This window comes from Macaca fascicularis, chromosome 20, assembly GCF_037993035.2.
Source record: "Macaca fascicularis isolate 582-1 chromosome 20, T2T-MFA8v1.1".
Lineage (NCBI taxonomy): Eukaryota > Metazoa > Chordata > Mammalia > Primates > Cercopithecidae > Macaca > Macaca fascicularis.
The window spans coordinates 83445989-83473467 of record NC_088394.1 but is presented as its reverse complement, the minus strand read 5'-3'; the positions used below and the strand labels follow the sequence as shown (position 1 = coordinate 83473467).

Genomic DNA, 27479 nt, shown 5'->3' with positions numbered 1-27479 from the left:
AGAGCATCCTCACAGCAGTGAGCCTGTCAAAATACACTCACGATTTCCAGCTATGAACAGTTCAACATGTACCAGACACCCCTGTACCACCCCCCAGATTTAACAAATGTTCATCCTTTCCATATTTGCTTTTGAGTGTTCATTAAGGAGATGAAAGTTAGAGTTGCAGCTCTTCCCCCCTCGCCCTGTCCCCGCACAGAGGTCACCCCTCCCTGAAGCTTTGCGTGCTTCTCACGCGGCTTTGCTTCCATTGCTCCTATGCCAACACCTGGAAACCACGCAGCACACGGGATTCGTGTAAAGGGCATCACACTGTCAAATCCTTTAACAACTGGCTTTTTTCTACTCGATATTACGTTTTTGTTTGTTTTCTTTTGTTTTTGTTACGAGATGGACTCTTGCTTTGTCACCCAGGCTAGAGAGCAGCTGCATGATCTCAGTCACTGCAACTTCTGCCTCCCAGGTTCAAGCGATTCTCCTGCCTCAGCCTCCTGAGTAGCTGGAATTACAGGCACCTGCCACCATGCCTGGCTGATTCTTGTATTTTTAGCAGATACAGGGTTTCACCACGTTGGCCAAGCTGGTCTTGAACTCCTGACATCAAGCCATCCGCCTGCCTCAGCCTCCCGAAGTGCTGGGATTATAGGTGTGAGCCACCATTCCCCGCTGATATAACATTTTTGGTTGATCAACATTAACTCAGGTAGCTCTCATTGTTCACCTGAAATGTGGCGCGGGATGCTTCTCCACCTGCAGCTACGCCACAGCTCATGCACCAGCCTCCTTCCTCCTGGCAGACAGGTGGTTTCCACTTTTCCCTTACAGTCCTTGTTTTCAGAGGAAGAGCACAAGGCCACTCAGCCAGGAAGTGGCAAGACTGGGACACACACACAAGGCTGCAGACCCCACATTTCCCATTCTTGCCACGTCATAGGCCAGAGTTTACACAGCAGCTCACAGAGCCTGGGTGAAACTACAAACCCCTGGCTGAGCATACCCCTGGTGCTGGTTTTAAAGACAGGTCCGCACATTCCTGGGCACTCTGCTCCTGAAGACGGAGAGCTTAATTCTCCTGCCCCTGAGTGCAGGCTGGACTTAGTCATTCACCTTTAACAAGACATTACGGCAGACATGGAGCCATGTCGCTTCCGAGATGAGGTTACAAAAAGACCGTGGCCTCTGCCTTAGTGCCTCAGCCTCTCTCGCTCTCTGTGGGAAGCTGCTGTCATGCTGTGATCTGCGCTACGGAGTCCCAGGTAGCAAGAAACAGACACTTCCCGCAAACAGCCAGCAAGGGCGTGAGGCTTGGCCAACGACATGGAAGTGGGTCCCGCAGCTCCATTTGGAGCCCTGTGACCCCGGCCCCAGCCAATGCCTTGACTCTGACCACATGAGATCCCTGGGCCAGCACCACTCAGCCAGGCAGCTCTACATTCCCAACCCACAAAAACCATGAGATGATCAATGTGTATTGTCTTAAGCCCCCGAGGCTGGGGGTGTGTTAGGCATCAGCAGATAACAGATGCATGTGTTCATCACAAGGAGGCCAGGCGAGGGGACACAGATGAACTTGGGCCCAGCAGGTTCCACCCCCAACAGCCTCGAGACGTCTCTTCCCCATCATGTCCTGGCCTCAGAGGGCATGTGACAACGCACATCCTGGGCCTGAGGCCGCAGCCACCGACATGGACCCCATCACAGTGTGCTGAGCTGTGCCCACGCAGGGGCCGACCCCCAGCACATCCATTTGCACAGGGATATGGGGATAGTGAGCGCCTCCCTCTTGCAATTCCCCTCCCTCTCCCCGGGTCAGCTGCCCTCTCTCCCCCATCCTCTGCCAATTCCCTCTCTGCCTTGACTCTGGAATCAGCACAGAGCCAGCCCCGGTTTGGAGGGAGCCATCCCCAGTTTGGAGGGAGCCAGCCCTCAGTGGAGGTTTCCTACTGAGTCTAACGTGCTGACACCAAACCCAGCAGCCTTCGCCACAGGAGGGGTTTGGGATTCCCCTGAGTGCTGAGGGGCTTGGGAGTCAGACAGACCTGGGTTTCCCAACCCGGCCCACCACCCTTCTCCCTGAGCCTCAGGCCTCACTCCCCTCATCTGTGAAGTGGGATCAGTCAAATACCTACCTCCAGATGACAGAGATCCCGGGAGAGGAAGCAGCCAGTGCATAGGGCGTGCCAGATCTCAGGTCATGGTCCAGGCAAGCTTGGGGATTGGCCAGGGAGGCTCCCTCTCGCACCCCTCCTGCTGTGTACAAGGCCTTGCTGCTGCTTTGGGTGCCACGCTGAGCAGCGCCTCTGTCCCCGGGCCCTAATGATGCCGATCCCTCAGACTGGAATTCCCCTGCTCCCTACTAACTCTTTTTATTTAGGCAAAATTCACATAACAAAATGTATCATTTTAACCATTTTGTTTTACTTATTTGATTTCATTTTTTTATTTTAGAGATGACATCTCACTCTGTCGCCCAGGCTGGAGTGCAGTGTGATCACAGCTCTGACCTCCTGGGCCCGAGTGATCCTCCTGCCTTGGCCTCCCGAGTAGCTGGGACTACAGGCATGTGCCACCACGCCTTGCCTATTTTAACCTGAACAATACAGTGGCATTTCATACATTCACAGAGTTGTTGCAACCAGCAGCACTGTCCATGTAGCACCAGAGCATTCCTATCACCCCAAAACACCCCGTCCCCGTTAGCAGCCACTCCCTCTTCCCCTCCCGACCCCTGCCCCACGCCCCTGGCAACCACTCGTGAGCTTTACGTGTTTATGGATTTGCCTATTGCAGACATTTCACATAAATGGAATCACAATGTGTCATCATATTTTATGATTGCATCACAGTTTCCAGGCCATGTTGCGGTGTGACTCAGAGCTTCTCTCCTTTCTGTGACTGAATAACACCGCATTGTATGCATGCCGTGTTTATCTGTTCATCCATGACAGACCCTTGGTAGTGTCCGGCGTCTGGCTGTTGTGGATAATGTTGCTGTGAACACGGGTACGCAGGTATCTGTCTGAGCGCCTGTTTGAATTCCCTTGAGTAGACACCTAGGAGCAGAATTGCTATGTCATAGGATGATTCTCCATATACTTTTGAGGAACCACCCCACACACCCAATCCTTACCCGTCCCTCAGAGCTCACTGCTGTCTGGCCTTTGTCCATCTCCTTCATATCCCTCCCCCATGCTTTCCCATTCTACTTGGCTTTGTGGAACCTTCTGGATGAAGGGGGTAAGCCTCCTGCAGGCACGGCTGTGTGCCTCGCTCCCCTGAACCCTGGCCTGGCACACGAAGGCCTGCATTGAGTATCTGTTCACCTGTGAATAGAGGACCACGTGTGAGCCAACAGTTGTGCAGAGATGTCTCCAGGGAGCCCGTGAATCTAAGTGAGGGCCACACCAGAGTCTGGGCACAGGGTAGGCTGGAAGTGCTGGGAGTTTACACCCCAAGAGCAGCCCTCGTCCAACAACAAACAGGAGTCAAGGTTTGCGGTTTGTCCTACGACCGCCCCTGCCCCCACCCTGCAGCAGGACAGAGCCCCAGCTGCTCACTGCCACATCCTGTCTGGCTCCTTCCCTTCCCCACCACGCCCCCGCTCTCCCACTGTGCTTCTTGGATCCCCTCCCGACAGACTCTTTCTACTCAGATCCCAGCTCCCAGGGAACCGGCTCCCCAGAGAATCCAATCTAAGACAGCAGGGCCAGCCTCTGGCCCAAGGGAAGAACCGCTTTGTCATTAGTAAGAATGAATAATAATTTAGAAGGAGAATGAATAACAAGTAGGAGACCTTCCCAAGGCCGCTGCACCAGGCAAGGCAAGATTCTCCTTCTCTAGGGCTGCACGTGGCCCTGGTCCAGATTTTAGGTGACTCACGTGTGCATGTGTGTGTATGTGTGTGTCAGAGTGTGTCTCTGTATGCATGTGTAAACATGTGTACACGTGTAATGTACATATGTATAGATGTGTGCTTGCATGTGTATATATGTGTATGTGTGTGTGTGAATTGTCCCTGTATGCATGACTGTGTATATGTGTGTGTGTACTGGTGTGTGTGTACATGCATGAATGTGTGCGTGTGTGTATTAGTGTATGTGTGCATGTGTGAGTTTGCACACCTAATAATACTTATCAATTATCATGAGCCCAATATTGTTCAAAGAGTTTTTTTTTTTTTAACCCACTTAATTCTCACAACCCTATAATTCAGGTCCTACAATCATCCCCATTTTACAGATGAGGGAACTGAGACTCTAGAGGCAAAGTGGTTTTCCTACGATCACACAGGTGGTGGCCAGCGGGCCTGGGATGCAAAGCCCTCCGCTGGCTCCGGACCCACCTCCTCCTGAGCCTCCAAGGCAGATCCTGGAGATGTGAGCAGAGCTGCTTCCCCTGAGCCACACGGCAGAGGGACGCTCTGGCCCGCCATCTTTCCCCTGGTTCTAGCTCCTTCCCACTCTGGGAAGGCGAGAACGCCAGCGTGTATGTAGGGCGTGTGCGCATTCCACACTCAGGAGGAAGGACTCCAGGAGGCAGGCGGCTCCTGCAAGCTCAGGGCGCGTGGGTGGTGTGGGAGACGGCGAGGCTGTAGAACGCCTGCCCGCAGCCTGGCCTGGGAGGGGAGGGCGAGCCCCACATGTCCTCCGAGCTGCAGAGCCCTTCCCGTTTCAGCGAAGTGCTGGGAGCTTTGCTCCAAAATCACCCGAGGTCTGCGTAAACGGCACGTCTTCTCCGACCGCCGATGCCTGGCAGGGCCGGCTCTCTGGTCTGAGGCTGCCCGGCCCCGGCTCTCAGGCTCTCTCCGGGCCTCCTCCTGCCTGGCCTTGGCTCTTTCCGGGGACCTGCCTTTGTTCTCCCGAACCTCCTCCGGCTTTACTGGGAAAGAAAAGGGCCAGGAGAGATCCACAGGCTGGGAGGAGCCTCCCGCACGTATATTTAGCCGGAGTTGGGCTGCCTCCCGCCTGGCTCCAGGCCTCAGCTGCCTGCTGGAGCTGGATCATGGGACCCCAGAGGACGCCGCCTGCGGTGACGCTGCCGACAGACAGGCTGGCCTAGGCCAGAAATGGTATGTTTTGCAGCTTTTCCTGGGCCGGAGGTCCCAGGACAGCGCTGGGTTTTTGCTGTTGGAAAATCAACTGGTTTTTTTTTTTCTCCATTTGATTTTTGAAAATTTGTTTCCTTATGCAAGCAATATATATTCACTGTAGAGAAATGGGAAATATAAATCATCATAAAGAAAAGTTGAAATCGCCTCTACTCCACTATACAGCAAGGAAATGAACAGCTTCGTGCACACACAGCAAGGATGACTCTCACAGCATGAGTCTGTGTGCAAGAGGCCAGACCCTGGGAGGCTCCGTTTATGATGACTCAGAGACCACAACCTTGGAAACTAGCCTGGGGCATTCGGAGCTGGGCTGGCCACCCTTGGGAGAAGAGGGAGGGCCTGGAAGCAGGTCTGGAATGTTCTATGGCTTAATCGGGTGCTGATTATACGTGGGAATTTCATTTGTGAAAATTCCTCAAGCTGGACGTTCACAATTTGTGCACTTTTCCATATGTCCGGGCAATAAAATGTTTACTACTATTTTGCTAAAATTTCCCCCCTTTCTATTCTCAAGGCAATGCCACTATTAATATTTTGGGGTGTTTCCTTATACACATTTTTCCATGCATATACACCACATTTTTTTTTCACAGAAAGATAAAATCACCTTCTACCTCCTGTGTCGTCACAGGAGGCAATACGTGCTGAAGCCACACCGTGGGGGTCCCTCCCGAGTTGCTGACGTGTGGGCAACTGTAGGAACTCCATAGCTGTGAGCTCTTTAACTTGCTTTTTTCACTGAATCTAATGCAAACATCTTTCCAAACCAAGAACTAACACTTGTGCCTTACACACAAGGGAACCGTAAATACAGGGCAATGTCCAGCTGGATCCTCCAAAATGTTCTTTATCCATCTTGAAGATGTAAATGTTTTGATTGTGGATGGAAAAGTCACAAGAGTGCTTATAAAATATAATTCATTGATTAAATTAGAAATGCATTTTGAAATCAAAAGTGAGATAAGATAGGATGTGGGGTAGAGACTAGCCAGTTGTTCATCAAATTGCTTCCTCTTACTCCTAACAATACAGGTTGTCTCCATTTCCAAGCCTCCCTTGCAGTCAGGACAGTCACATGACAGAGTCTGTCCAATGAGATTGGGACATAATGGTGGGCGCTGCTTCCATGCCTGGCCTTGGAAACTCCCCACACCCAACCTTCCCAAGTCTTCACCATCTGCTGGCTGGATGCTGGGAATCTCCCCAGACATCCAGCCAGCAGATCCAGAGCCTAGGTGATGGTGAATCCACCACAAGGAGAGGGACTGGGCCCTGAGTCACCATGTAGAAGACCACCCACACACACCCAACTAGAACTTGTGTGAAGAAGAAGCCCACAGTGTCACCTCTCGTAAATGTCTGGGTTGACAGTGCAGCGGTTGACTCACCCTCATGCAATGCATTGATTTAGAAGACATGCTTCTTCTGCGTCACATACGGGTCCCTTTATTCCCATCCATCACCTGTGTCGTCAACATCGGTGTCACTATCTTCAAGAACCACTTCTTGAGTCTTCCAGCTCTGTTTTCCGAAGCACATCATCTTCTTTTCGCTTCTGAGTTCTTTGAGATTTTAATCCACTCGGGGCACTGTTGAGGGTCATTTTGTCAAGACACAACTCTCTGCCAGGCACGGGGGCTCACGCCTGTAATCCCAGCACTTTGGGAGGCCGAGGTGGGCAGATCACGTGAGCCCAGGATTTTGAGACCAGCCTGGCCAACATGGTGAAACCCTGTCTCTATAAAAAATATAAAAATTAGTTGGGCATGGTGGTGTGCACCTGTAGTCCCAGCTACATGGGAGGCTGAGGTGGGAGGATCTCTTGAACCCGGGAGGCAAAGGTTGCAGTGAGCCAAGATCGCGCCGTTGCAGTCCAGCCTGGGCAAAAGAGCGAGACTTCATCTCTGAAAAAATAAAAAATTACCACAGGTTTTATTCCACGCCCCGCCACCCACCCACCCCTGCTTTTTGACTTACTGGCTGGGGTTCTGCTCCTCACAACCAGTGTTTCTTTTTTTCCTTTCTTTCTTTTTTTTTTTTTTTCAAGATGGGGTCTCACTCTGTCACCCCGGCTGGAGGCAGTGGTGCAATCATGGTTCCCTGTAGCCTCGACCTCCTGGGCTCAAGCAATTATCTCGCCTCAGTCTCCTGAGTAGCTAGGACTACTGCTGCCCACCACCATGCCCAGCTAATTTATTTTTATTTTATTTTTTGTAGAGAGAAGGTCTTGCTATGTTGCTCAGGCTGGTCTCAAACACCAGGGATCAAGTGATCACCCTGCCTCAACCTCCCAAAGTGCTGGGATTACAGAGGTGAGCCACCGTGCCTGGCCCAGTGTTTCTTTTTAAAGACATGTTTAAAAGGCTTATTCATGTCAACATCTACACTGGGAGCTCCTCACCCAGGAAGAGCTGCTGAATTTGTAGGGTGTTTTTGTTGTTGTTGTTTTTGGTTTTGCCTCCTTTGTTATTGCTTCCCTCAGTTTCTCCTCAGAATTTCTTAGTAGAGCCTCATTTGAGGTTGTTTCAGAACAAGGTGTCTTCCCCAAACAATACTTGGTTGTGCAAAGTAAAATCATTAAAAGACTAACCTGTAAAGACTCAATTATGAGATGACTTTCTTTTTAAACTGATATAGTTTGTTTTTATGATTATTTCTTTTTTATTTTGGAGATTTGCAAGCCCATAAAAGGGTAGTGTCAATAGTATAATAAACACCCATGGCCAGGGCAGTGGTTCACGCCTGTCATCCCAGCACTTTGGGAGGCCGAGGTGGGCAGATCACCTGAGGTTGGGAGTTTGAGATCAGCCTGGCCAAGATGGTGAAACCCCATCTCTACTAAAAATACAAAAACTAGCCCAACATGGTGGTGCACACCTGTAATGCCAGCAACTCGGGAGGCTGATGCAGGAGAATCACTTGAACGTGGGAGGTGGAGGTTGCAGTGAGCTGAGATCGTGCCATTGTACTCCAGCCTGGGCAACAGAGCAAAACTCCTTCTCCCCCTCCCCCCCCAAAAAAAAAACCCCACGTACCTGCCACTGACCTTCCATAATGATCAATACATGGCCAGTCCTTTTTTTTTTTGAGACAAAGTTCCCCTCTTGTTGCCCAGGTTGGGGTGCAATGGCACTATCTCAGCTCACTGCAACCGCCGCCTCCCGGGTTTAAGCAATTCTTCTGCATAGCCAGTCTTGTGTTAGCTCCACCACATCCACCACACCCCTTGTTGAAAGGGATCTGTTCTGGGAGTGGAGGGAAGCTTTCCCTTATATTTAATGCTATCTCATATGCTTACTCAAGATCATTGAAAAAAAAACCATTTACTATGGAAAATGACAAACATGCATCTATCTAAGAAGGCAGAGTGTAATGAACCCCGTCTGCTCACCTAGGGTGCCACCTGGGGTGCCCACCTGGGGCCTATCACCAGCTTCCACCTGGGAGCCATCTTCTCTCCTCCATACCCGCATTCTACCTCCCCCAGATTGTTCTGAAGCGAACGCCAAACTAGCTGTCCTCCATCCAGGCAGCGTCCCCACTGATGGCTGTCTCTGTGCACGTGCTGTTGGAAGATATCAACGGGACAGCCCTGGAGATATTCAGGGTTTAGGTCTCAGCTGTGTGGCCTTGGGCAGTGACTTTCCATCTCTGAGCGTTCTCCCTGCAGGGGCTTCCTCATGAGGGCTCTGTGTGAAAGCGTCTGTGAAATATGGAACACACGAAATTCTGATTAGTGTTATTCATGTACTTATTTATTTTTCTGAGACGGAGTCTCACTCCGTCACCCAGGCTGGAGTGCAGTGGCATGATCTTGGCTCACTGCAGACCCCGCCTCCCGGGTTCAAGCAATTCTCCTGCCTCAGCCTCCTGAGAAGCTGGGATTCCAGGCACATGCCACCATGCCTGGCTAATTTAAAAAATATTTTTGGTAGAGACATGGTTTCACCATGTTGGTCAGGCTGGTCTCAAACTCCTGACCTCAACTGATCCACCACCTGTCTTAGCCTCCCAAAGTGCTGGGATTACAGGCATGAGCCACTGTGCCTGACCTATTTTTGAGACAAGGTCTTACTGTTGCCCAGGCTGGAGTGAGTGGCACAATCACAGCTCACTGAAACCACCTGGGCTCGAGCCATCCTCCTGCCTCAGCCTCCTGAGTAGCTGGGAGTAAATTTTTAAATTTATAATGCCAGCTAATTTTTTTTTATTTTTTATTTTTTACAGATGGGGTCTCTCCATGTTGCCCAGACTGGCCTCACACTCCTGGGTTCAAGTGATCCTCCCACCTTGGCCTCCCAAAGTGCTGGGATTACAGGTATGGGCCACTGTGCCTGGCCTGATCAGTATTATTTCTTGATAACTGCTTTTTAAAGTATTTTAAGGCCGGGCGCGGTGGCTCCAGCCTGTAATCCCAGCACTTTGGGAGGCCGAGATGGGCGGATCACGAGGTCAGGAGATCGAGACCATCCTGGCTAACACGGTGAAACCCCGTCTCTACTAAGAAATACAAAAAATAGCTGGGCGAGGTGGCAGCGCCTGTAGTCCCAGCTACTCGGGAGGCTGAGGCCGGAGAATGGCGTGAACCCGGGAGGCGGAGCTTGCAGTGAGCTGAGATCCGGCCACTGCACTCCAGCCTGGGCTACAGAGCGAGACTCCGTCTCAAAAAAATAAAATAAAATAAAATAAAAATAATAATAAAGTATTTTAAAAGCTGAGGAGGGGTAGCTGGTGCCACGGTGTGGAGGACAGGCTCCTTCAGGTGCAGTCTGTGCCTCACAGAGGGGTGGGAGGGGTAAGCCCCTCATTCAGCTGGGAGGCCACGAGACCCCCCCACCAGTGGATGAGTGGGAGAGGGTACCTGCTGTTACCCAGGGAATATGACATGCTAGTAGCTGCCTTGCAGGTGTTCAACTGCAACACCAGGCATTCCTCCCAGGGCGCTGTTGGCATATTGGGGCAGACAGCATGAATCACTGTGTTCACCCCCACAGGCTGCCTGCCCCATAGATGCCCACGGTGACTCCAAGTCCAGAAGACTGGGATTAGAGAAAGAGGTTGGGTGCGGTGGCTCACGCCTATAATCCCAGCACTTTGGGATGCCGAGGCAGGCGGATCACTTGAGGTTAGGAGTTCAAAACCAGCCTGGCCAACATGGTGAAACCTCGTCTCTACTAAAAATACAAAAATTAGCCAGGAGTGGCGGCGCATGCCTGTAATCCTAGCTACTCAGGAGGCTGAGGCAGGAGAGTCGCTTGAACCCGGAAGGTGGAGGTTGCAGTGAGCCAAGATCGCACCACTGCACTCCAGCCTGGGCGACAGAGCAAGACTCTGTCTCAAAAAAAAAAAAAAAGAGTTGGGGTCCTGTGGTCATGAGGGTGGGGGCCACTATTGCCCACACTTGCTTGCACCTGCCATCTGGGTCACCCCCACCAAAGCTTTCTGTACCCAGCTCCGTCATCCACCCAACCAGCCCGCTGTCCACTCCCTGACATGGGGGAAGCTATCATACGAATTCCCCCAAGTCATAACCCCTGTACCTCTGAATGTGACTTTATTTGGTCATAACCCCCTGTACTTCTGAATGTGACTTTATTTGGTGACAGGGAGGTGATCAAAGTAAGATGAGGTCATTAGGGTGGGCTGTAATCCGATATGACCAGGGTCTTTATAAAAGGGGGAAATTTGGACACAGACAGGCCCTGAGAGAAGACGAGGTGAAGAAACACAGAGAGAAGTTGCCAGCTACAAGCCGAGGAGCGCAGCCTGGACCAGGTGCCCCCTCACTGCCCTGGGAAGGAACCAGCCTTGCCCGCGCCTTGATCGCAGCCTTCTGGCCTCCAGAGGGAGAGAATGATTCTTGTAGCTTAAGTCCCTGGCTGTGGTGTTTGTTATGGCAGCCCAGGGAAATTCATGCACTTACAGGCCAGGACGATTCCTGCCGGCTGCGGGCAGGCGGTTGCTCAGAGAGGCTGGTGGACGCCAGGGAATGCCTCCTATGGGTCCAGGCTTTGAGGAAGCGGCCAGTCCCCCGGCTCCCCCTGTGGACTCCTCTCCCCTGTCATACCCAGCGTGGGCGTGACACCATCATCTGTCCTCACACAAACCAAGACACTTGCTGGAAAAAAATACCAAGCCCATTCTGGTGACAGCATGATCCGATCTGGGGGACAGGATTTCTGTCTCCCGCCCCTCCAAACCCAGCTTGGGAATTTGAATAAATTGAGGCTTGCTGGAGGGCTTGTTGTTATGGAATTGGAGCAATGAGAAGGAAAAACCATGGAGATGGCTATTTTCTTCCTCTTTTTAAAAATTTAAATTGAATAGTTCATGCAGGGAATGCACACAGATTGGGAAGCATATCCTTAGAATTCAGACATGGGCCTTAAGATTTTCACTCTCACCTCTACAGTCTCACACCGTCTGCCTTCCAGAACAAGGAATCCTTTTCAGAGCCAGTTCAAGAATAGGCCACTGAATGAAAGTGGCTTTAAATTTAAATTGTAAATAATTTAGGTTTTAGGGAAGAGAGGCTCCTACAGGTTTCTTTCTTTCTTTATCCTGCTAAACATATAGCATAAGGTTTGGCCAACTTTTCCTGTAAAGGGCTGGATAGTGAAGATTTTTGGCTTTTGCACAAATGGTCTCCGTTGCAACCCCTGGGCTCTGCCATTGGAGAAACAGAACGGCCATAAGTAATATATCAATGCACAGGTGTGGCTGTGTTCCAATAAAACTTTATTCACAAAAGCAGGCTGCCGTGGGATTTGGCCCAAGGGACGTGGTTTGCCGAACCCTGATACAGCTCATCTAAGCTCGGAGGAATTCCAGTGTCCACCCGGATCCCGCTCTCTCAACCCTAGGGGAAAAAACAGCGTGACCCTGAGGCCCTGTTGGGTTTGAATCCTGCCTCCGAGGGTTCATTTCTGGGTGACTCTGGGTATGTTACCGACTTCTCTGAGCCTCGTTGATAAAAAGGAAATTGCCACAGTCCTCCTCTTTCTGGAGCCCAGCGTGGCTGGCTTGTAAATATCATTCAGGAAGGGGACCAAGGAGCCCTCCCTTAGGCTGGGGAGTCGGAGGTGTGGGAGCTGGAGAAGCTGGGAGGCAGTGGTAATTAACCAGGTGGCCCGCTGGGGGCAGGAGGAAGGGATCAGTGCAGGGAGGAGGGAGCAGGCAGGGGGAGGCACCTCACCTCTCAGCAGAGTCTGGAGTGATCAGACACTCTTTTTCTAACGCTTGTCTCTGCTCTCTCCTCCTCTAGACTCTGCTGTCCACAGGGCAGAGACCAGAGTCATCTTCAGGAATGTGCCCCAGTCCTTAGCACGAGGTGGGTGCTCCTCGAATCTTGGTTGGATGCACAGATGGGAGATGGGAAGGCCGCTTTGCACAGGGAAAGTGGGTGTCCCTGCTGTCTTAGGGTGGGGTAGGCTGGGGAAGCGGGGAAGGGGCCAGGGAGGGAAAAGCAACAGAACCACAAGATGCATGGCGTGGATAATATTTGGATCCTAATTTTAAGAAATCACGTAAAAACATCACTGGGAGCTGGGTGAGGTGGCTCACGCAGAGGCGGGAGGGTCGCTTGAGGCCAGGAGTTCAAGGCAGTAGTGAGATCCCATCTCTGCAAAAAGATTAAAAATTAGCCCAGTGTAGAGGCATGCACCTGTGGTCCCAGCTACTTGGGAGACTGAGGTGGGAGGATCACTTGAGCCTGGGAGTTTGAGGCTGCAGTGAGCTATGAATGTACCACTGTACTCCAGCCTGCGTGACAGAGTGAGACACTGTCTCAAAATAAAATAAAAATAAAAAATAGCCCAGGCGTGGTGGCTCATACCTGTAATCCCAGCACTTTGGAAGGCTGAGGCAGATGGATCACCTGAGGTCAGGAGTTCCAGACCAGCCTGGCCAACATGGTGAATCCCTGTCTCTACTAAAAATACAAAAATCAGCCAGACTTGGTGGCGGGCACCTGTAATCCCAGCTACTCAGGAGGTTGAGGCAGGAGAATCACTTGAACCCTGGAGGCAGAGGTTGCAGTGAGCTGAGATCGCACCACTGCACTCCAGCCTGGGCAACAGAGCGAGACTCCATCTCAAAAAAAAAAAAGACTTTGAGGACAGATCTCGTACTGTGTTCTTACCACAAATAATGTGGTTCTTACCACAAATAATGGGGACATGGGGAGTGTTCTGGAAGTGCTGCATGTGTTGATTTCCCTGATCATGGTGTTGGTATTATGACTGTTTGCCTATGTCCAAACTTACCAAATTATGCATTAAATATGTGCAGTTTTTTTTTTAAGACAGGGTCTTGCTCTGTTGCCCAGGCTGGAGTAGAGTAGCATGATCTTGGCTCACTGCAACCTCCACTTCCCAGGTTCAAGCGATTCTCATACCTCAACTTCCCAAGTAGCTGGGATCACAGGTGTGTGCCATCACACCCGGCTAATTTTTGTATTTTTTGAAGAGATGGGGTTTTGCCATGTTGGTCAGGCTGTTTTCAAACTCTTGATCTCAAATGATCCACCCACCTTGGCCTCTCAAAGTGCTGGGATTACAGGCATGAGTCACTGTATCTGGCCAGATTTCAATATATTAATTACACCTCAATAAAGCTGTAGAAAAAAAAGCAGTGGCTGAGCTAAAAAAAATTTTTTTAAAGCATTCAACCAGCCCCAAGGGTGCATCTGCCCTGCTGGTAGTGTTCAACCCGACAGATCAACCTCCTTCTTTACAGCACATAATTTTATATGTCGATTGCTATCCTGAAATGAAATGCATGAAAACCTACAAAACACCTTTTTCAATAATGCCCCAACTGAAATATGCAGCTGATCCGAAATGAATAAACATAAATATAAAATAATGGGTTTTCCATGCTGCCCCGGGGAAGAGAACAGGGCTGTCATCTACTTGCCACAGTGGCCCACAGTGGGCATGACAGCAAACAGCGGCACCCAGCCCCAGGGCGGCGCCTGGAGCACTCACCTACCTGACACCACTTGGCCACTGGGGATGTGGTTTTCCAAAGTGTGAAAACCTCCGTTCTGAACACAATGCAGTCTCCCCTCCATCGGCAAAATCCTTGCATTCCTGGTAAAGGGTGGAGTAAAATTGTGCAGCGCACATTTGTGTGTACGACGAAGTTTGGTCCTAGACAAACATGGTTATAGACAGGTTTCTCACCTGAGTGGACATACGAGAGGCAGAACCTGGCTGAAGGTCAGGGGGCAGGTACCCCAGAGACTGCAGAGAACCAGGTGGGCCAACTTCTCAGGGGCATCTTCCTGGGGAAGGGAGTGTGGGTGGGAACCAGAAGCATTGGGCAGACCCCAGCCCAGGCAGCAGAGCCATGCCAGGGGTCCACTGTATTTTTAGTAGAGACGGGAGTTTCACCATGTTGGCCAGTCTGGTTTTGAACTCCTAACCTCAAGTGATCCGCCTGCCTCAGCTTCCCAAAGTGTTGGGATTACAGGCGTGAATCACCGCGCCCAGCCAATGCCTTCAGTTCTATATTGTGCAACTTGCACCCTGTCATCTGTCTCTCCAGCAGCCTCCTACCTGGACTCACGAGGCGTGATCCTCACACGGCCTCCAGGCTTCTGGCCTCGTCCCCGGCCTCCTACCAGCAATAATCACAACCCCACCAGGGCTCATGGACAGTGCACAGCCTGTAAGTAAGGCACAGGTGTAGCCTCCTGCATGATGGCAGGCGCCTGTAATCCCAGCTACTCGAGAGGCTGAGGCAGGAGAATCGCTTGAACCCAGAAGGCGGAGGCCGCAGGGAGCCGAGATCATGCCACTGCACTCCAGCCTGGGTGACGGAGTGAGACTCCATCCCCAAAAAAAAAAAGAACTGAGGGCATTAGAATGGCCTTGAGCAGTCATAGATCTTTCCTGGCCCAGCACAGCCCCACGGTGGGTCTCAGCCAAAAAATGACCTGGATCTGGGTTTCCCAGGACGTCCCCTGGCCCCTGCCTCATTCATCTTCCCTCTGCTGGGGCTGCTGTGCTCGTCACCTCTGGTTAGATTTTAAAAATCCTGCTCTCTCCGCACCATGAGGCCCCCAGGGCGGAACAGGCCTCACCAAGCAGCCAGCTGTCCTGTGGTTCACAAAGCAGCTTAAAACTCCAGTAATAGATGGCCTCGTCCAGGCTCGAGAATGTGACTCAGAAGAAAAATGAAGACGGGTGTGAATGGCATTCAGGCGAGGGAAAGGCGACCCCCGCACCCAGCACTGTTCCCAACAGCCTTGCCTCTGTCGCTGGGCAGGAGTCCCCCTCATGTAATGATGGTGCTCACCTTTCCCTCCCCACCTCCCCAGCCTCCAGGTGAGGCCATGTCAGGAGCTGTGAGCACCTTGTGCCATATTGTCACCCCCCTCCCAAGGGCGCTGTGGAGGCCACCCCAGACCGTGCTGGCAGGACACGGCCACCAGAGCCGGCATTTAATAAACAAGCTTTGGGCTGCCTCTGTGGCTGCAGCTTCTGACTGTAAGATTTCAGTCTTCTTGATTGAATAAGCAAATGAATGAATCCATTCATTCGATAAATATTTGTTAAACTCCTGGTAAGTGTCAGTCCGTGAGCTCAAAGCTGAGCAAATAAAGGAGGGAAGGGGAACCAGCCTCCATGCTTGGAGCGAACCCTCATGCCGATCACAATGAAGACGCCTGGCATTTTCCAGCGGCTGTTCCTTCTCCCTCCTCACCACTGGGAGGCCCAAGGGCTCTGTGGACACGGGGCAGTCTCCGGCCAGGGTGGCTGGCCTTCACTGCCAGGCGTTCTTAGGCTCTGGAATATAGACTGACACGGCGTCAGGGACAGCCACCACCTGGCAAATGAGCCTGGAGGATTTTTACCCCAAAAGAGCTGGCTGCTTTGCAGTTCATCCCAGCTTCCCCAGAGAGCTCAGGGCAGGGAGAGCCCTGGGCATCGCTAGGTGTACCCTGCGCCCCACTGATGGGCATGCAGAGACCCAGGATGGGGAGGGACTTGCCCAAGGTCACCCCTCCTCTTGTTCTGGGGAATTTCTCCATTCCAAAGGGAACTCTCTGGATTACAAGGGACTAAGGACCAAGGGCTGTCTGAGGGCCCCCTTCTCCAACGGACTGGAGTGGGCTTTGGGCACACATGGGTTTGGAACAGCCCATTGGGCAGCCTCTGTGAAATTCCCTAGAAATGATGAGACTTATCTGCACCCAGCCCCCACCCTGCACGGGGAGTTCACACCAATTGTTCTTCCCCAGAGACTCCTGCCAACCAGGGAACGTGACAGTTCACAGTGAGGGGCCCAAGGCTGTGGGCAGCAGGTCCTGCTGGGGACTCTGGGCAGGATGCCACCTTGAGATGCCGCCATGGCCACAGTATTCGTGCCAGACCAGCAAGAGTGTCCTGGACACTGCCCAGATGCTGACCCCGTCATCAAAGCAGACACTGGACACTGCCCAGGTGCCGACCCCATCATCGAAGCAGACACTAACTCGTCCCCTCCTGCCCCTTGGACACTGCCCAGATGCTGACCCCATCATCGAAGCAGACACTACCTCGTCCCCTCCTGACCCCAACAAAAAGATGCCAAGTCCGGCGAGTTTGCCTGTGCTCAGCACTGTGTGGAGGAGCGGTGTGTTTTCTCGGCACACAGACAGCTCTGGTGAGGATGTAAAACAGCGCAACTGCCACAGAAAGCCGTCTGGCAGTTCCTCAAACAGTTTAACCTAGAGTTATCACATTTTGTGCCCCCTGCCATGCCGGATATCTACCCAGGGAAATGGAAAACATCTGTCCGTCTAAAAGCTTGCAGGTGAATGTTCACAGAAGCCACATTCACTACAGCCAAAAGGTGGAAGTAACCCAAATGCCGATCAAATGACAAATGGTTAAACAAAACATGATCTATGCATGTGATGGAATATTACTCAGCCACGAAAAGGAATGGATCCTTACACGTGCTACAGTGTGGATGAACCTTGAAAACATCATGCTGGGTAAAAGAAGCCAAACCAAAGACAAATATCGTATGATTCAATGTGTATGAAATGCCCAAATCGTAGACACAGTGCTGAGGGATGGAAAGATTGGGGGTTGACAGGTAGCAGTTCAGGAGTGATGACAATGTTCCAGAGCTGACTGTGGTGATGACGGCTGCACAACCCCATGAATCCACTAACTGCTGTTGGCCTGTCAACTTTAAATGGATGAATTGTATGGTATGTGAATTGTATTTCAATAAAACAGTTTAAAAAAATTAATGGAAGGCAAGAATGTAGAACAATTGGAACTCTCTGATACAACTAGAGGGTCTTTACTTGCAGGACTTTGTGGAACTGGCAACATCTATGAAAGCTGACCACGCACAGCCCGTGACTTCAGGTCTTACTCCCAGGACTCAACAGATGTGAGTGCATTTGTCGACCAAGAGACATATGCAGGAATATTCACAGCAGCATGAATGGTGTCAGCCCTAACTGTGAGCAACACACACAAATGAATACCCTGATTTGGTCTATTTGTACCATGAAATATCAGGGAATACTATGCAGCAACGAACATGAATGAGCTAAAACAGCATACAACAGCATGCGTGACTTGCACAAACATAGCAATGGGCGAAAGAAGCCAGACATAGCAATGGGCGAAAGAAGCTAGACACAGAAAGCACATGCTGTCTAATTTCACTTACGGAAATCTCAGGGATAAATCTTTTTTTTTTTTTTTTTGAGATGGAGTCTCGCTCTGTGGCTCAGGCTGGAGTGCAGTGGCGTGATCTCGGCTCACTGAAAGCTCCGCCTCCTGGGTTCACGCCATTCTCCTGCCTCAGCCTCCCAAGTAGCTGGGACTACAGGCGCCTGCCACCACACCCGGCTAATTTTTTGTATTTTTAGTAGAGACGAGGTTTCACCATGTTAGCCAGGATGGTCTCGATCTCCTGACCTTGTGATCCGCCCGCCTCGGCCTCCCAAAATGCTGGGATTACAGGAAGGAGCCACTGTGCCTGGCTTTTTTTTTTTTTTTTTTTTTAAGATGAAGTTTTGTTCTGTCGCCCAGGCTGGAGTGCAGAGGCTTAATCTCAGCTCACTGCAACCTCCGCCTCCTGGGTTCCAGCAATTCTCCTGCCTCAGCCTCCCAAGTAGCTGGGATTACAGGCACACACCACCACACCCAGCTAAATTTTGTATTTTTGGTAGCGACAGGGTTTCACCATGTTGACCAGGCTGGTCTCGAACTCCTGACCTGAAGTGATCCACCCACCACGGCCTCCCAAAGTGTTGGGATTACAGGCATGAGCTGCTGAGCCCGGCCTAATCTCAGAGATAAAGCTGATTAATGGTCAGATTACTGGTTACTGTCAGGGAGTGGACAGCCTAGGAGGGGACATGAACAGGTCTTCTGGGGGCCGGTAATGCTCTGTTTCTTTACCCGGGTGCTGTTACATTTCTGTGTTCACCCTGTGCAAATTCAGCTCATGGTGCATGTATGACTCGTGCAATTTTCGCATGTATGCCATATACTTCCATTAAAACTCTACTAGTACAGGGCCGGGCACGGTGGCTCACGCCTGTAATCCCAGCACTTTGGGAGGCTGAGACGGGCAGATCACGAGGTCAGGAGATCGAGACCATCCTGACTAACACGGTGAAACCCCCGTCTCTACTAAAAATACCAAAAATTAGCTAGGCATGGTGGTGGGCACCTGTAGTCCCAGCTACTTGGGAGGATGAGGCAGGAGAATGGCGTGAACCCGGGAGGCGGAGCTTGCAGTGAGTTGAGATCACGCCACTGCACTCCAGCCTGGGCGACAGAGCAAGACTCTGTCTCAAAAAAAAAAAAAAAAAAAAAAAAAAAACCACTCTACTAGTAGAAATATGTAGGCTGGGCACGGTGGCTCATGCCCGTCATCCCAACACTTTTGGAGGCCAAGGCAGGTGGATCACGAGGTCAGAAGTTCGAGACCAGCCTGACCAACATGGTGAAACCCGTCTTTACTAAAAAATACAAAAAATTAGCTGGCATGGTGGTGCACGCCTGTAACCCCAGCTATTCAGGAGGCCGAGGCAGAAGAATCATTTGAACCCAAGAGGTGGAAGGTTGCAGTGAGCCAAGCAAGATTGCACCACTGCACTCCAGGCTGGGTGGCAGAGCAAGACTCCGTCTCAAAAACAAAAAAATAAAATAAAAAGAAATATGTTTTGGCAGTTAATGAAAGAAAACAACCCAATGTCCTTCAATGGATGAGCAGATAAGCTGTGGTCTCTCCATACCATGGAATACTATTCAGCTGTAAGAAGGAACAAAGCACCCACACACTACAATATGGACGGGCCCTGAAAACAGCGTGCAAAGAGGAAGAAGCCACACACACAAACTCACACAGTGTGATTCTGCTTACATGAAATCTCCAGCACAGGTAAAAGCCGACGAGGGGTGGCCTAGGAAGAGAGGGGACAGGGAGGGACTGCTCGTGAGGACAGAGCTTCCGTGCGCGATGATGAAAAGTTCTGGAATTAAATACTGGTAATGGTGGCAACAACTCTGTGAATGTACTAAATGCACACGTTAAAAAGAAGTTAATGCAGTACCAGGCGAGTAGCCCAGTATAAGAAGGGCCTGGACCCCTCATGGACAGGCCGCTCTTGATAACACCTTGGTGTGTATTTTTATTTGGGGTCCTCACTGTCTGCCAGGCTATAGGATAAGCCCCTTTCCTACTGCCTTAGTCCATGTTCTGTTGCTTATAACAGAATACCTGAAACTGGGAAATTTACAAAGCAAAGGAATTTATTTCTTACAGTTATGGAGTCTGAGAAGTTCAAGGTTGTGGGGAGCCTTCTTGCCGGTGGGAACCCTCTGCGACGCCCCGAGGTGGCACAAAGCTCCCCTGGTACAGGGGCTGAGCGTCAAGCTCAGGTCTTTCGAATAAAGCCACAGTCTGCTTCCAGGAGAACTCACTCCTCTGTTAACCCATTAACCCAGGAATGGCACAGTCCTCACTACCCAGTCACCTCTTAAAGGCCCCACCTCTCCACACGGCTGCATCGGGGATTCAGTTTCAACCTGCATGTCAGAGGGGACAGACATTCAAACCACGGCACCTGCAATCTCTTGTTTCATTCTTGACACTGTCCTGGAGGCATTGCCTCATTTTACAGAGGAGTCAGAGGCCCAAAGAAGCCGAGCTTCCTGTCCAGTCACAGAGGGCAGAGCCAGACTTGAACAATTCTGCCAAAGGCCACGCTTTAGCTGGGCTGGGCTGCTGCCGCTCTTGGTCTATACAGATACCGGGCTTCCTACCACCGATGGGAGATCAGGACTAGGGTTCCTCAATCCACAGCTCACCTGGGATGGCGGCAGGGTGAGCCACTCGCTGAAAAGTAGCAAGAAGATAGGTGGATTGTACGGCCCCTGGCAGAACACCACCTCCCCACCAAAGCCTTCCCCTGACGGTGGGGAAAGGGAGGAAGGCGGGACTTGAGCCAATTCCTTACAATAAATGCCTCTACACACACACGCACGCACACACACACACGCACACACACACGTGCACACACACACATACACACATACATACACACATATACACACACGTGTGCGCGCACACACACGTGCATGCGTGCACACATACACACACATACACACACACATACACATATACACACGCACACACACATATACACACATGCACACACACATACACACACATACACACACGTGCACACACACACACGCACACACACATATACACATGCACACACACATATACACACACATGCACGCACACACACATACACATATGCACGCACACATATACAACACATGCACACACACATACACACAAATACACACGTGCACACACATACACACACATACACACACGCACACATACACACACGCACACACGTATACACACACATGCACGAACACACACACGTGCACACACACACATACACACACATATACACATACACGTGCACACACACACACAAACACACACGCACACAGGCACGCACAAAGATGAGGATGCTGATGGCCGTGGCAGTGTTTAGTTCATAGATAGCCCTCTACACCCCAGGCCTGCGGCAGACGGTTCCTGCCTCCTTCCCTTTGGTTCCCACAGCAGCCTTGGAAGCAGGTCCTAGTGTTTTCTCCATTTACAGCTCAGGATACTGAGGCCCAGGGAGGCTCAGCCTGCCATGCAGAGTGGGGATTCCAGCCAGACTTGGACTCCAGAGCCCCCATGTGACACCACCTGCCAACAGGGAACCTGGGCCCTGAGTACTCCCCTGCGATGGCCAGGTTTGATCAGCATGGTGAGCCTTGGAACCCTCCCCAGGTGGCAGGTTACATAATGAGAGAGAAACTAAGCTGCAGGCTCAAGGTCAATGTCTAAAATCAAAAGGCTCCATAATTCCTCAGGAAGTGGTTGTAGGTGTTCAGAGGCCACCACCTGTGAGGAACAAGCTAGCAGGCTTCCAGAGAGGCCACCAGCATTCTGGCGGGAACTGGAGATGCCCTGCAGGGCTGGGCACAGCTGCATGCGGAAGCAGCGGGCAGGAGTCAAGCTGGCCCTGGCCTGGACTCGTCTCCTCCAGCAGGGAGCAGGTAGGAGCCCAGGACTAAGGCCACAGCAAGAGGCGGCCACCCGGGCAGGTGCTAGCCATGGGCCACAGGGAGCTTTTTCAGATCTGGGTTCATGCCCATGAATGAGGAATCTGCCCTAACAGAACCGGGCCTTGCCTGGCCCCAGGAGGGTTCATTTAGTCATTCAACAAGAAGTTACTGGGTGTTGTGATGGTCAATTTTATGTGTCAAATTGGCTGGGCGATGGCGCCCACATGTTTGTCAGACGTTATTCTGGATGTTTCCATGAGGGTGTTTTGGAATGAGAGGAACATTTTGATTGGTAGACTTTGAGTAAAGCAGGCCGCCCTCCAGAACGTGGGCCTCATCCAGTCAGTGAAACAAAAAACACAGAACAAAAAAACTGATATTCCTCAAGCAAGAAGGAATTCTGCCAACAGACGACCTGGGACTTCAGCTGCAACATCAATGCATCCCTGGGTTGTCAGCCTGGTGGCCACCCTGCAGACTGTGGACTTGTCAACCTCCACAATCACTTGAGCCAATTTCTTAAAATAGATACCCCTACACACACGCGCATGCACACACACGTGTGCGTGCACAAATATACACACACATGCATGGACACACATGCACACACACACGCGCACACACGCGCACACACGCACACATGCATGGACACACATGCACACACGTGCGCACACATGCACACACTCCCACACATACATGCACACATATGCACTCTTTTGGTTTTGTTTTTCTGGAGAACCCCAAAACAGACACCTACTCTCTGAAAGGGCTGGAACTCAGAGTGGTCACCCAGCCCCTAAGGCCTCAGTCCGCCCTGTCTGTTAAAGGCGTGTAACAGCACCAGACCTTCAAATACGTTGCAAGACCAAACAGGACAGGCCACGCTCAGTAGCTCACGCCTGTAATCCCAGCACTTCAGGAGGCAGCGGTGGGTGAATCACTTCAGGTCAGGAGTTTGAGACCAGCCTGGCCAAAATGGTGAAACATCGTCTCTACCTAAAAAATACAAAAAGTAACCAGGCGTGGTGGTGGGCACCTACAGTCCCAGCTACTCAGGAAGATAAGGCAGGAGAATCACTTGAATCCGGGAGGCAGAGGTTGCAGAGTCGCGATCACACCACTGTACTCCAGTAACAGAGCGAGACTCCATCTCAAAAAAAAAAAAAAAAGACCAAACAGGACAGAGCAGCTGCAAGGGCTTTTTTGGCCCAGGAGGCCAAGGCTGTCTGCCAGGTGCAGGCTCCTCCGGAAGCGCTGTGTGACCTAGACCACGGGACTGCACCTCTCTGGGCTTGCATTTCCTTGTCTGTGAAATGGGGTGGTGATAGTTTGGCCTCATGGGTAGCGATCCTCCAGTGAGGACCAAACAGAACAGCGGGTGGAGAGCTGTGCCCACCCATAGAGGCGCCCAAGAAACTGCATCTGGATATAAATCTGTAGTCAAGTCAGGGACTTTCTGCATCCCGGTCACCTGGGAGCTTGTCTAAAAATGCAGGTTGAGGCCGGGCGCAGTGGCTCACGCCTGTAATCCCACCACTGTGGGAGGCCGAGGCGGGCAGATCACCTGAGGTCGGGGGTTCAATATCAACCTGACCAAAATGGAGAAACACCATCTGTACTAAAAATACAAAATTAGACAAGTGTCGCGTGGCGCATGCCTGTAATCCCAGCTACTCGGGAGGCTGAGGCAAGAGAATCACTTGAACCTGGGAGGCAGAGGTTGCAGTGAGCCGAGATCGCACCATTGCACTCCAGCCTGGGCAACAAGAGCAAAACTCCGTCTCAAAAAAAAAAAAAAAAATGCGGTTTGCTGAGCCCCTTCTGACCCACCAGGTTTCAGTCTCCGGGTAACAGAGCCTGGGATCTGCATCTGAAGCACATCTCTGGCTGACCAGGAGGCACTTTTTATAGAGGGGCAGCGAGGACCCTGCATGCAGACAGTGCTGTGCTCTCTCTAAGTGGCAGTAGCAGCCTCCAACCTGGGCCGAGCTGAGTTCTCAGCCACAAACAAACAACGCCTGATAATGAGCTACCTCATTACTTCCCAGACTGGCACCCCCCTCTGCCACCATCTGCCATCTCACCTGTCACCTGGCGCGGCCCCCATCCTCCCGTCAGCAGGAAGCAGGGCCCTGCTGCCTCAAACCTCCTTCCACCAAGTCGTGCCTGCCTCTGCTGCCACAGGGGGCGGGGGGTGCTGCACCAAGGCCGTGCCACAGACATGAGCTGGGGGTGCGGATGGGGGGGACAAGTAGTTGGCTCCCCTGGGCACGTTCTCAGCCATGGTTCCTTGGCTGATGTTGAATTTATTAGGCAGGGAACTGGTTACAGAGTGCAAAATTCCCGAGGTGCAAAGGTGCCAGCCCCAGCTCCACGCTCCCTTCCTTCCTACAGAGCTCCAGCTCTGTCCAGCGCACCAGGGTGCTGCTGAGACATGACCTTCTCTGTGGCTGGCAGGGCCATGTGCCCAGCGCTGCCAGTGAGACCTGCAGGTCAGTTCGGGGGGCTTCTGGAAAAGCCTTTACCTCAGCTGGACCATGTACTGCTCTCCCTCCGGCCTGGTACACTTCGTGACCTTGGCGGTGGAGCCACCGTCTTGCAGTCAAGAGGACAGGAATGGGTGAGGTCGCTGTTCCAGTGGAGTTGCTGCCTGGCCAGGACTGCCTGTGCCTGGATGCCACCGGTCACTGGACGAAACACTCACCCTAGCGCACTGGGCCCTGTGTCTGGTTCTGTGGCCCGCAGCCACACGCAACCCGGGCTGGCTCAGGACTAAAGCGAGAATGAAGTGAGACGTCTCCTTCACAGCCCTATTCGGCTCCCAGCTTCCCAGAGGCAAGCAATATGACCAGTTTCTTGGGGTCTTTCCAGAAATTCTGGACTCATAGATAACCACACGATTCTATGTTGTTTTGCTTTTGTGCCCACATGGTGGCATAGAGCATGCAGACCACGCTGTCTGCCCTCATACCTTCTACCAGACGTTGCACCTAGACGTCCTCCACAGGGACAGTTACGCTGGCTGCGTATCACTGCACGGTGTCAGTCACCTGAATTGGTTTAACCCGTCCCCTGCCGATGGTCGTTTCCAACCGTTGGGAGCAAACGCTTTGGCAATGATTTTTAAAGGTACTATTTGGACAGATGTTGACGAAAGACGAAGGCGCCCTGTGAAAAGCAGGCTGTGAGGCTCAGCCAGAAGGCCAGCAAGGAGGCGTCCCTTTTGATTTCCTTCTCCAACCAGGCGGTGGCTTGGCCCTGCCTCTGGGCTCGGCCCTCCCCCAAGCGTAGACCCGCCCCAGAATTGGCTCCACCCCCTGGACCTCCCTTAGCTCCCAGAAGACCGGGCCCCAACCCTACTTGGCCCTGCCATGGGACAACTGGCCCCTCAAGCATGGCCCCACCTCCAGGAATCCTGGCCCCACCCACAGGCCTGGCCCTGCCCCTTGAGGCCTGGCTCCAGCCCCAAGATCCTGGCACCTGCCCCGGTCCTAACCCCACCCCTAGGAGATGGGGTTCCACCCCAAGGAGATCTGGCCCCTCCTACAGTCATGGCCTCATCGCCAAGCAAGGCACCACCCCAGGAGGCCTGGCCCCACCCCTTGAAGTCTGGCTCCTGCTCCAGGCCTGGTCCCATCCCCACGAGACCTAGTTCTACCTCAGGGAAATCTGGATTCTACCCCGTTACGGCCCCAACCCCAGGGGACTTGGGTTCTCTGCAGGAGCCTGGCTCCGCCCCCAGGCCTAGCCCCACCCTAGAAGGCCTGGCCCAATCCATTGAGCTCTGGCTCCTGCTGCAGGCTTGGCCCCATCCCCACGAGACCCAGTTCCACCTCAAGGAAATCTGGATTCTCCCCTGAGTTATGGCTCCAACCCCAGGGGACATTGGTTCTCTGCAGAAGCCTGGCTTTGCCCCCAAGCCTGGCCCCACCCCCAGGAGACCTAGTTCCACCCCCAGGAGACCTAGTTCCACCCCACGGAGATATGGCTCCTCCCACAGTCATGGCCCCACCCCGGGAGGTCGGCTCCTCCTCCAAAAGCCTGGCTCCGCCCCCAGGCTCTTTCTCCCTCACTGGGTGAGCCCCCACGGCCTAGTTCCTGGGCTGCTGAAACTGCCTGCCTGCTGGTCTTTTCGTCCCCACTCCTGCCCCCTTCTCACTCCCCATCCATGCCACTCAGTCTTCTTAAAACCCTCCAGGGGCATTGCGCCCCCATGGTGAGGACCAAGCCCCAAGACGGGTTCTGGGGCTTTGCGGTACTTGCCTCCCTGGCTTTTCTGTTACTACACACGTGCTGCTTCCAACCCCGCCACCTGCTGTGCCCTGCTGTTCAGAGCGCCTCCACCCTGCGGACCCTGCTTCCAACGGCAGGCGAGGTATCTGCTTCCCCCGCCCCCGGGTCCCCCAGCCAGAACCAGCCACTCCTCTGTTGCCTGGTGCCCCCCTCCTCTTTGGAGCTTGCAATTCTAAGAGCTGACGACGTCCACCGCGCCTGCATTTTGCTCGGCGTTTCCTGGCATTGTCCGTCTCACTTAATCCTCAAACCGCTTAGGGAGGTCAGACCATTGTTACTCTCGCCCCAGAAGAGGAGACGGGGGGCTGTTTGCATCCGTGTTCCCTGGACCCAGCACATGGGAGTTTGTTGGTTGAAAGAATGTGTAAATGGGGTGGGCAAAGGAGGAAAAAGAGGCAAAGACAATTCCAGTTTCCATGGCAACGGAAAGGCTACAGGACCGTGAACAGAGGGGACCGAGGAGGGAGGTGCCCTGGGGAGCAGGATCAACCGTGGAGTTTCAAGGTCCAAGGGACTGTAGGTTTCCTCTAGTACAGATGTTCTCGCCTGGGGTCAAGTTCACCCCCCAGGGAACATTTGGTAATGACTGGAGGCATTTTGGGTTGTCATTTTGCTTAGGGGGTGGGTGCTACTGGCATATAATGGATTGAGACCAGGACTATGGCAGGATGCCGTGCGGTGCAGAGGTCAGCCTCCGCAACAGTTATCCAGCCCAAAATATCAACAGTGCAGAAGCTGTGAAGCCCCGATGTAGTTCAATCCTGTTCTGGGTTAAATTTTCTCTACAACATTCTCCCACCCCCACCAGAGCTTCCTTCAGTCTTTGCTTAACCACTTCAAGTGATGGCGAGCTCACCACCTCTAGAGGCAGCTGGTCCAAGGTGATGAGTTTGCACCAGTGCCAAAGCTGATGAGGCGCCCAGGGGAAGTTAAGTAAAAGCCTCAACTGCCAGAAAAGCAAGTGCTTGGCTGTCACTGAAGGGCTTCAGGAGGAGCAACCCCCACCTCCACTGCCCAACTTCAGGCTGTCCTTATTCTCCTCCATAGAGGGGTCTCCAGAAACCAGGGGCCTGGGAGGAGTTTAGACGGTTCTGCTGGTTCTTGCCCTAGGATATCTCAGCCTGGAGAGGCAGGGTGGGAGTAGGGAGAGGCAAGAAGGAAGCACGACTTGGCCACCTTAATACCTAGAAGTAAAATTAAGTTTCTGAAATATTAAAGCCTGATTAATGATTTGCATGTGGAAGTACTTAGGGGGAAATGTATGTATTCTGAAACACATCAAAAAATAAAATGGATGGGTAGATGGAGTGATGGGTGGATGGGTGGATGGGTGGATGAGTAGATGAATAGATGGATGGGTGAATGAATGCGTGGGTGGGTAGGTGGATGGGTGAATGATGGGCCAGTGAATAGGTGGATGGGTGGATGGATGGATGGATGGATGAGTTGATGGGTGGGTGGGTGGAGGA

At 52.2% G+C, this 27479-nt stretch overlaps 1 long non-coding RNA gene across 7 annotated transcripts in view; it reads right to left on the bottom strand.

Annotated features, from left to right (window-relative positions):
• Positions 1-2398: 2398 nt before the first annotated feature.
• The window catches only part of LOC102130606 (uncharacterized), a 41237-nt gene continuing 16156 nt past the window's right edge, over positions 2399-27479 (bottom strand). For 2 of the 7 annotated variants that reach the window (XR_012428667.1, XR_012428666.1), the window contains exons 3-5: positions 14296-14396; positions 14102-14202; positions 12598-12731 (exon numbers count right to left, since the gene is read on the bottom strand). This is a non-coding gene — a long non-coding RNA (uncharacterized lncRNA). Of the gene's footprint in view, positions 3054-3323; positions 6849-6890; positions 7014-8501; positions 8814-11033; positions 11229-11831; positions 11970-12305; positions 12732-14097; positions 14203-14295; positions 14397-27479 lie in introns of those variants that run through there. The other 5 variants (XR_012428664.1, XR_012428665.1, XR_012428663.1 and 2 more) reach the window with 5 other exon arrangements.